Source organism: Podarcis vaucheri (assembly GCF_965113315.1).
Source record: "Podarcis vaucheri genome assembly, chromosome: 7".
NCBI classification, from domain to species: domain Eukaryota; kingdom Metazoa; phylum Chordata; class Lepidosauria; order Squamata; family Lacertidae; genus Podarcis; species Podarcis vaucheri.
The window spans coordinates 69,243,965-69,254,338 of record NC_138765.1 but is presented as its reverse complement, the minus strand read 5'-3'; positions in this window follow the sequence as shown (position 1 = coordinate 69,254,338).

Sequence of the window (10,374 nt, the reverse complement as noted above, 5' to 3'; positions counted from 1 at the left end):
CTTTATGCTGGTAGTATTAGGGGAGCAGCCATATACCAGTGTGCTCTTAAGAAATGGAGGGCCCTGACTGCTGTCTCTAAAGTTGACATAAATTTAAAAAGCTATTAGATCTTTGTCACTGTGAGGACGGCTGAGCTTTAAAATACCTGGAGCTTTGTTTCATGATTAGTAATCTCGCCTAGGCATATGGTAAAGATGCCTTGATAATGTTCTAATGTGTTTTGCCAGCAGGACTGAAGAACCGGTTAAAAACCTGGACCATTAACTTGCCTTTATCTCCATCCAGAGGTCAAGAATTGGTTGTTTAATGTATCCGTTGTGTTAAGGACATTCCTGTTCTATTAGTTCATCAGTTAGGGTATCAAAAGCTAAGCCTAGATCAACAAAGGTTGTGTACAGGGTTTTTTTCTGCCACCTACAGCTTATCTGTGACTTGAATTCTGACGGCTGAAAGAGCTACCTATTGCAAAAGCCTTTCGTAAAAGCCATCCTGTTTTACTGTAAGGCCCAAGAGTGACATTTTACCTAAGAAGTAAGAAACCAGCTTCTTAACTGAAAGGGCAGGTAGGCTAACTGACCTGTCATATTTTGGGTCTTGGGAATTATTCTTCAGATACAAGCACAGTATTTTACTCCAAGCCACATGGGAGCCTGTTGTCATAGAGCCTCTTAAATCTGATGACAACTTCAGCTGGGTTTGGTGATCACATAATGACATTCATAAGCATGGAGGAAGACTTTGCATCATACTTCCTCATTCAGTCCTGGTTAATAGAGGTCTTTCACATGATGTGTGAAGGGCAGTCGCAGATCTGTCACATGACCTCCCATCACAAGGCTTTTTCATTGGCATTCATGAGGTAGTGATGAATTTGCTCAAAGGAGGAAAGGGAGGAATTTGTCCACTTTGGGGCAGAGGATATGAATGGAAGAGTTTGTGGTAAAAGCAGCTAAAGAGTGGTATGTCAGCATACCACACTCACTATGTGGTGGCAAGCACCAGGAGCAGTCTACATTTACAGGGTCATTTTTCTTGAGAGTGGGCTGGTACTGCTCCTTAGCTACTGTTTAATCATTCATTCTTGGAGTATTCTTTCCATTCCTATATGGCAGCGGTATCCAAAGTGATGGCCTGCAGATGTTGGACTACAACCCCCATCAGTCGCAGCCAACATTACCAGTGGTAAGAGACGATAGGAGTTGTAACCCAACATAATGGGGTTGGAGAGCAGCACACTGGCTACACATGATTTAGGAAGCACTCAGATTTACAGGGTTAATCCCAGTGCTAGTCCTGTTTAGTAGACCCTTATATAGATCAATCCATTTCGTTGTGCCTGCTGGACTTAGTTGGGTACAACTTAAAACAATACCATACTCTGAGGACTTAAGCAAATCCAAATAACTATCACCCAAAATCTAATGGGGGGGGGGTTGGTTGGTTGTGATCAACACTAGAACTGTAGTGAACCTCCATGAAATTCATTCTTGATAATATATTGAAGTATTTTTAATATCTTTATTTGTAAGCAGCTTGGGTCTTCACAGAAAATTGGGGTATCATTTTAAGTTTACTTTATTATTTATAACAGCTCAGTAATCTGCAAGTGGCACTTGACAGGAAAGACAGAAAGAGGCACTGAGAGCAGAGCTTTTGACAACCAGGCGCCATCCAGATCTTTTGGGCAACAACATCCCGTCAGTCCCAAACATCACACTAGCTGGGGCTGGTAGAAGCAGTAGTTCAAAAGATCAAGGCGGGCACCTGGTTGGGGAAGACTGCTTTAGAGAAACAGAGCTGGGAAGGAGAGAGCTGCAACTACGAAAGCAGCCCATGTTAAGCATCCGAAAGGAAAGTGACTAAAATGACCTTCCTGATTTTGGGATTGTGGTGATGTTCAAGTGTATTCCATTTAATAAATTCACTAATCAAAAATGAGCAAATCAGTGGACAACCCTATTAATAAGCAATCTGATCACACCAGAGGGCCTTCAAGCCCCTGGATGAATACAGAGCAAGCTGCTGAATTGCTAAGAAGGACATTTTATGTTGCTTGCAAAACCAGCCAGTCAGAGGATCCATTGGCTTTTGTCAGAGACATATCCCGGGTTGCGGGGAAATCCAGAACATTGTCTTAGATTTTTTCCTGCCACCCAGCAGAAACTCCCCTGGGCTATGGCCAGATGGCCTTTCTGTGGTGTTGCTTTATGTGTGGAAGGAGGGGGAGGTGAGGAGGTTCTGACTTCCCAGAGTTACCAAAAAGGATGGGAACCGAAAATGTTCCCAACCTTTTTTCATTCTTTTGGGGGAAGCTGAGACAGAAGAGACGCTACAAATCTCTCGCTCTGTCCCCGGGCTACCGTGCATGTGGATTTACACATAAATTGTTCTTGGAAGTGACACCCAACTTTGTTCCTCTCTCACAAAGGGGGCATTTTGGGATGAATGTCAGCTCATGGCTTTGCATACCTGATGCTTTCTCCGCTCTGGATGCCTCCTCCATCCAGATGAGACATTCCGTATTCATTCAGCCCCAGTCCTTTTGTGTAGCTGCCCTATGAAATGGTTTGTGACAAGGTATTCATCTTTCCCCTTCGTTTACAGCTTCATTTTAGCCTTGGCAACCTGGCTTAGCAAAAGACAAACCATTCATTATATCCCTCTCTCTCGGATTGGGGCTTATTGCACTGTTTCTTGGAAACCTCCCTTTCAAGCAGTCCATAATCCTTTCTCCGAAGGAAGCATTAGCTCCAGCTGAGTTAGTTCCCTTTTACAGCTCTGACACAAGTGTATTTGGGGGGTGTTTTTATACGAGAAAATGAATGCTGGGGTTGTTGGGGGGTTTTTTTGTTGGGTGGGGGAGAGAAAATATCTCATCGTGCTGTGTTGTATTTTGTTTCACAGTTAACTGGGAGCATCCATTATATTTTCAGGCAGAGTATATAGGGGCTTGCAAGCTTAAAAGAACATAAACGTTGTGATCACACTGATGGTCCTCTAGTCTAGCGTTCCCTTTCTCAGCCAGCAAACTTCCAGACCCTCCAAAGGAGGTCACGGAAGGAGCAGTGGCTGTTCCCAGTACTATACAACTTTTAGAAGACATCTAAAGGCAGCCCTGTATTGGGAAGTATTTAACCTTTGACCGGGACGCGGGTGGCGCTGTGGGTAAAAACCTCAGCGCCTAGGGCTTGCCGATCGAAAAGTCGGCGGTTCGAATCCCCGCGGCGGGGTGCGCTCCCGCTGCTCGGTCCCAGCGCCTGCCAACCTAGCAGTTCGAAAGCACCCCCGGGTGCAAGTAGATTAATAGGTACCGCTTACCAGCGGGAAGGTAAACGGCGTTCCGTGTGCTGCGCTGGCTCGCCAGATGCAGCTTTGTCACGCTGGCCACGTGACCCGGAAGTGTCTCCGGACAGCGCTGGCCCCCAGCCTCTTGAGTGAGATGGGCGCACAAACCCCAGAGTCTGTCAAGACTGGCCCGTCGGGCAGGGGTACCTTTACCTTTACCTAAAGGCAGCCCTGTATTGGGAAGTATTTAACCTTTGACGGTTTACTATGTTTTTATATGTGCTGTAAGCCGCCCAGAGTGGCTGGGGAAACACAGCCAGATGGGTGGGGTATTATTATTATTATTATTATTATTAATTTATTTATTTATTTATTTATTTATTTATTTATTTATTTATTTATTTATTATTTGTTTATTTATTTATTTATTTGTTGCTGGGGATTTGGGGTTTTCTGACATGGTCTCATTATCCAGCTTGTGTTCCACAGAAAAAAATCTGACCCCTCGCCATCCTAAACATACTCGGTTCTTTCAACTGTTCCTTACCAGTTGTAGGCTCCAGGCTGATCGCCCTCCTTTGCGAATGCTCCAGTTTTGCCTTCAAATAAGGTGCCCAGAACTGGCCACATTAGATGTGACCTGATATCCCGGTGGAGGAATAAAGTGAGGAGGACATGGAGGGGGGCATATGTGACCCTCCTCCTCAGCGACCCTCTCCATCCCTGACGTTTGTATCCTGAAGCTTTTAAGGCGAAGATGTGTTTCTTGTGCATTCAAATGAATGTGCTTGAGAGGCCTTTTTGCAACTGAGAAACCTGTGCATCCTATGAGGTTTCCTATGGCAGGGTGGATTCTAAATGGGTTCAGAGGAACATGTAAAGGATCTCCTTTCAAGCCATCCCATTTGACACAGGAAGGGTGGGGTGTTAGGGGCAAGGCTGGAATGTGTCCCCTGGAGCCCCTCCCAGCAGGTTCTTTGAATACTTGAGTAGGCCTATTGTTTCCTGTTATCGGCATAAAGAGAGGTTGGAAGCACCAAACACAGAAAAAGACGAGCAGGCCATAATCTCCTCCTCAGACCCAACAAATCCAGCCTCTGTTTGTCTTTTGCACCTATCCCGTTGCAAAACCTTCCTATTTGCTTGCCCTGATTGCTCACTTTCAGGAAACGGGGCAGCCTTGTGACAGATCTTGATTGGATTGCCTCCAGACTGTCAATATTTTGCTGGAGGAATTCAATTGCATGCCAAAATTTAAGTTTGCACAGTTAAAGTGGATTAAAGCACTCTGGTGCAACAAATCCACTTTCAAAACACCCACACTTTTTGTTGTTAGGAAAGTGACAGGGGAAAGGATTCTAAAAACATGATATAAATGTTTGATTTATGGGAATGCTCAATAAGCATTCTCATCATCTGAAGGAGCTCCTGCTCCAATCTATCCAGCTATGTCACAGATTTATTATATTTTTTAAAAAATACTTTCAGGCCACTTTTCCAAGCAATTCCTGAAAGCTGCTTACGACAACAACAACTCCCCCCCCCAAAAAAAAAAAACAGAAATAGGAATACGAAAGATTAAAACCTCAAGCAACTCATCTGATCCAATCTTCTCACAAGGAAGCCAAGAAAACATTGCCACTGTACAAGCAACAATATATATCACTTCTGGAAGACCAGTTGAGGAAGAGGTCATTGAGGCCTCCTGAAAAGCCTGCAGCCTGGGCAATGGCTCAGAGCAGGTTAGAAGGAAGAGAATAACTCCAACCCTTCAAAAGTAGGCAGGGTGTGTGTGTCCTCTGCTCTGCATGAAATCAGACCCTCCAAGCTTCAACCACCTGTGATATGTATGCCCTGGTAATAGGTACAACAGCCTTGGAAAGAGATCCTGTTTGCAGTTTCGAAAAACCTTTCAAGTGCCCAAAGCCTGCCATGTCTATTTAAATCAACAAATTGGTGGAGGAGAGGGATATCAGTGAGTACAAGCCATGATGGCTATTCTCTGCCTCCACATTCAGAAGCAGCAACGCTTCTGAATGCCAGTGCTGGAAACCACAGGAGGAGAGAGGGCTCTCGTGCTCAGGTCCTGCTTGCTCCTTTCTCTTGGAGGCATTTGGTTGGCCACTGTGAGAACAGGATACCAGACTAGAAGGGCCATTGGCCTGATCCAGCAGGCTCTTTTTCCATTCTGATGTTCTAAATTGGTTCTGGAGACAAACGAAGTTGTTGCTTTTTAATCTAACTTAGTCTTTTTTTTTAATGTACCTAGTTATTACTCTCATTAACAGGATTTGGTTTTGACAGTCTGCCAGGCTCAAGAACAATCAGTTCCAGGGAATCCTTGTGCAAACCTAAGGAGTCAGCAAGCAGAATGCCTCCTGGGTGATTTCAGAGTTCCTGCCTTGCATCATCACCACTGCTGTGCAGCATACATGTGTGTGGAACACCCCCTCTCTTTGCTTGCAAGCCAGATCCATTTGTAGCCACGGGCCCTTTGCCATGGAGTTCTGCATGTACAGGAAAATAGATCTTCATCTTTGTAAACCTCTGCAGCAGTCGCTGCCGCCGCCGCCTCTGCTAGTCATGCTTACAGTGCCTGGAACAGAACTTTATTCTACTTGCTGAGCTATTTCTTGAAACGGTTTCGCATCCCGATAACCCACATGGCCCTGTGTCAAAAGAATATCGAATACTTTCTTCTTGCTTCCTGAACTGTTGCCAAAGCAGAGGGCTGTAGCATCGTCTGTTCTCTGCACATTCCTTACAATATGCTAGTTATAATCTACAAAGCCCACAGTGGCTAAGGCATAAAATACCTTTCATTAGCACTCATTCCAAGCTCCCACACGGGGGCTAATTTAATGGCCACCTGTGCCTCTGTTTCAGAGCAGAGAGCAAATGGAGAGAAGTTGTGTTTTGTGACTACTTAACACCCCCCCCCCCAAATAAAACTCTTCCATGCCATGGACTCTTTGAATGTCTTTCTGGACCCCCTCTTTGGCTTTGTCAGAAATGAGGCCAAATCTGATACATATTTGCAGGAAATGTGCACATGCTAACTTGTGTGAGATTACTTTTCATCAATTTATTATGTCTTTGTTTTGAAAGTTCGTCGGGTTTATCGAGGGGGGTTAATTAATATCTTACACTTATATGTAACCTGGACGTACATTTTTAATTATTATTTTTTTAAGTGGGCTATAAATTTTGGCGGGGTGCTGGGGTTAGCCAAAACTTGCCATCCTGCAGCTGCAGCACGTACTACCTTGGAAAATGGCAGTCCAGCCTTTGAGGTCCTTAATAGTCCCTGCTGTTGGTGGCCCTTTCTCAATTGCAGGGGAAATGACAAAATAACTGCTTTGTTTGCAGGCGTAATTACGTGCCGCTCAGCCCCAGCTCTTTCCTCGGGTCTCTGAGTCAGGGCGACGGTGTGCAATTCCAGCTCTGATTGCCATCTTGATCTTCTTAACAGGATGCGACACCGGAGACAGACAGACTTAATTGCAGTGCTGAGGCTGCTCCTGCACCCGACAGCCAGAAAAACCTGTGAGGCCATAGAGAGACTTAGGTTTCATTGGGAGGTCCCTGCATCCACGCAGAAGGCCTGCAAAGACATGGAAGGCAGGGGGCAGCAGGCTCTCCCTGTTCAAGAGGGGGCAGTTGGGGGCAGCTCGGCTTGGCAGGTAGCCTGGAACCCTTCCAAGAATTTCAGCCACGTCTATCTGCCCCCTCCCCCACACCTCTCACACAACATTAGTTTTCCCACTCACACAAGACACTCGGATTTCTCTTGAGGCCAAAGATGGCTGCATTGTACGGTAGACCTCTGTCTCGCCTCGCCCCCCCTAACAATCAGATCCACCAATCAGACTCTTTGGAGCCCATTTTCAGTCTCTGGTAGACAATCTGCCGGAAGCCTAAACGCTCATATGCACCCAATGGGCAATCAGGCACAGCCCATGTCTTCACTCTGCAGTGGAGTCATAGAATCATAGTTGGAAGAGACCATGAGGGTCAACCCCGTGCAATGCAGGAACCTTTTGCCCAACGTGGGGCTCAAACCCACAACCCTGAGATTAAGAGTCTTGTTCTCTACCCAACGGAGCTATCTTCCTTCATAGAGAAAGCCTAGGCAGGGCTTCTGGGCTCCACACCCATTTTTGACCCCCTTTGCCCTAATGGTTCACATTCATGAGTTCTTCAGGACACAGCAAGAGAAAGCAGCATCTGGCATTGTTTTCCACCCTTCTCCGTTCTTCTTACAAAGTCAAAGAGAAAAGGGAAGTAGGGACGGGATGTCCCGTCCAGAAGACATATGGCAACATCCCTGAGCCAATGGCTGCCTCTGTGTGGTGGGTGGCGGCAAACTGACCTCCCAGTTCCAGGTAACTGCAGGGTAAAGTCAACACAACTGTTTGTAGAGCGTTTGACACAGAACAAATGCCAGGGTCAGCTGGCTAATAATCTGCCTGGCAGAAGCTGTGACCTTTGGACATGTGACGTGCAGGATACAGCCGGAGGTTTGGTGAGAGTTAGCAACCCAGCAGGCTTCTGAGCAAACGGCACTGGGAAGCGTTGCATGTGGGGGTGGGGATAGTCACCAGCAGGGGCTGAGATGGCTAATGCAGAAGCCAGAGAGAGAGAGAGAGAGAGCTGGGTACATTGGGGGCAATGGGACTCAGCAGGATGCCAAGCTGGGCGGTGGGCTTCCCCCACCCCCACAAGCCTGATTCCCCTCTGAGCTCAGCTAATCCAGAATGTGATTGCTGCCCTCAGCTCACAGCATCCTGTTGCTTCACTTTGCCTAATGGTACCAGTGTTTTTGTACAGCTGTTTCTATAAAGGACTTGTAAAGTTTCTTTTTATTTTATTTTATTTTATTTTTTACCAACCACCAAAACACAAACAGTGAAACCCCCCAGGCTGCTGATACATTGGTATACAATATTCAATAATATACATATTCAATAATATACATATTCAATAATAACATATTCAAATCAACCATATGTACACTCTTCTATACCTTAACACTCCTCCTTCCACAAGGTTTATTTAACTTTTAACATTTTAATTGCCCCAAATTGTTCATACCTACTCAAATAATTCAATATCTTCTGAAACATGTTTGAGAAGGTATTGTAAAGTTTCTTATGAAGTGTGGACCTCCATGTTGCATACTCTCCAACACTAAACACAGGGACATCCTATTCAATAATAACAACAACAATAACAGCAGCAGCAGCAGCAGCAGCAGCTGCTGGTGGTGTTCTATTTATACCTTGCACATCTGACTGGGTTGCCCCAGCTACTCTGGGTGGCTTCCAACATATGTAAAAACATAATAAAACATTAAACAATTTAAAAAAAAACTTCCCTATGTAGGGCTGCCTTCAGATATCTTCGAAAGGTTGTGGAGTTACTTAACTCCTTGGCTTGGCAGTTGCATAGCTCCACACCTTCCAACTTTTCTCTCATGAAAATAAGCATATCATAAGGTAAAGTGGGGGATGCGAGTGGCGCTGTGGGTTAAACCACAGAGCCTAGGACTTGCCGATCAGAAGGTCAGTGGTTCGAATCCCCATGATAGGGTGAGCTCCCATTGCTCGGTCCCTGCTTTTGCCAACCTAGCAGTTCGAAAGCAAGTCAAAGTGCAAGTAGATAAACAGGTACCGCTCCGGCGGGAAGGTAAACGGCGTTTCCGTGCGCTGCTCTGGTTCGCCAGAAGCGGCCACATGACCCGGAAGCTGTACGCTGGTTCCCTCAGCCAATAAAGCGAGATGAGCGCCACAACCCCAGAATCGGCCACAACTGGACCTAATGGTCAGGGGTACCTTTTTAAGGTAAAGTGGGACATTTCAGGATCAAATCTGAAACTGGGACGGCTTCTGTAAATCAGGGACTGTCCCTAGAAAATAGGGACACTTGGAGGGTCTGCATGTTGAACTGGAGCAGAACTGCATCACTGACTTCCCAGCAGGAATATCACTGGCACCGACCAGGGAAAGGGAGGGGCAAGATTGCAAAGAGGCTTGCACAGGGTTAGGGGTGCAGCAGGAGAAGCTTAGGACTCAACCCTTCCTTACTTGAGAGAGCTACAGGTAATATGAATGGAGGCCATCTGTCTCTCTCAAATGCTGGTGGAGAAGAACTGGCCGGCTTTTGCTCAGAGACAGAGGTCACTGTGTGTATAAGTTGTTGAAACCTAATTACCACTGAAGTGGATGGAAGCATTGCCTTGGCAGGACAACATTCGCCGCCACCGCCTCCTCCTCCAGAAGGAAGTCCCAATTTCCTTGCATCCTCCTTCAGGATGTGGATCTGGCTTGTCCACCTTGGTTGTCGAAGCCCAAGGAAGTGATTATGATCTAATGCTTCAGCCCACAGCTGCTGTCACCCTGGGCTAGTCATTAAGACTGACTGTTTCAGAGGCAAATGTCAAGAAATGGGGAATCGGGAAACACAATATTCACCTCTTAATTTTCCTCCCGCTGGAGAGATTTACAGCATTTTCCGGCTCCCCACCACCACCACTCTCTGATTTAACGGTGCCTTGGTTTTGCTACTGTTGGTCTCCTCAAGCAGCTGTAGCTTTTGCTCTTTGATAGCTGAGAATGAATGAATGTTCCAGACCTGTGGCAAATGAATTTAGAGGACTATGGATAGTCTTTCCCCACATAAATGGGAAAGTGACCTCCAGAATTTGGGTGCGCTGTGGGTTAAACCACAGAGCCTAGGACTTGCCAATCAGAAGGTCGGCAGTTTGAATCCCCGCAACGGGGTGAGCTCCCGTTGCTTGGTCCCTGCTCCTGCCAACCTAGCAGTTCAAAAGCACGTCAAAGAGCAAGTAGATAAATAGGTACCACTCTGGCAGGAAGGTAAACAGCGTTTCCATGCGCTGCTCTGGTTCGCCAGAAGCGGCTTAGTCATGATGGCCGCATGACCCGGAACCTGTACGCCGGCTCCCTCAGCCAATAAAGCGAGATGAGCGCCGCAACCCCAGAGTCAGCCACGACTGGACCTAATGGTCAGGGGTCCCTTTACCTTTTTACCAGTCCCTAGCAGTGTGTTTCCAGGTAGGGTTAGGC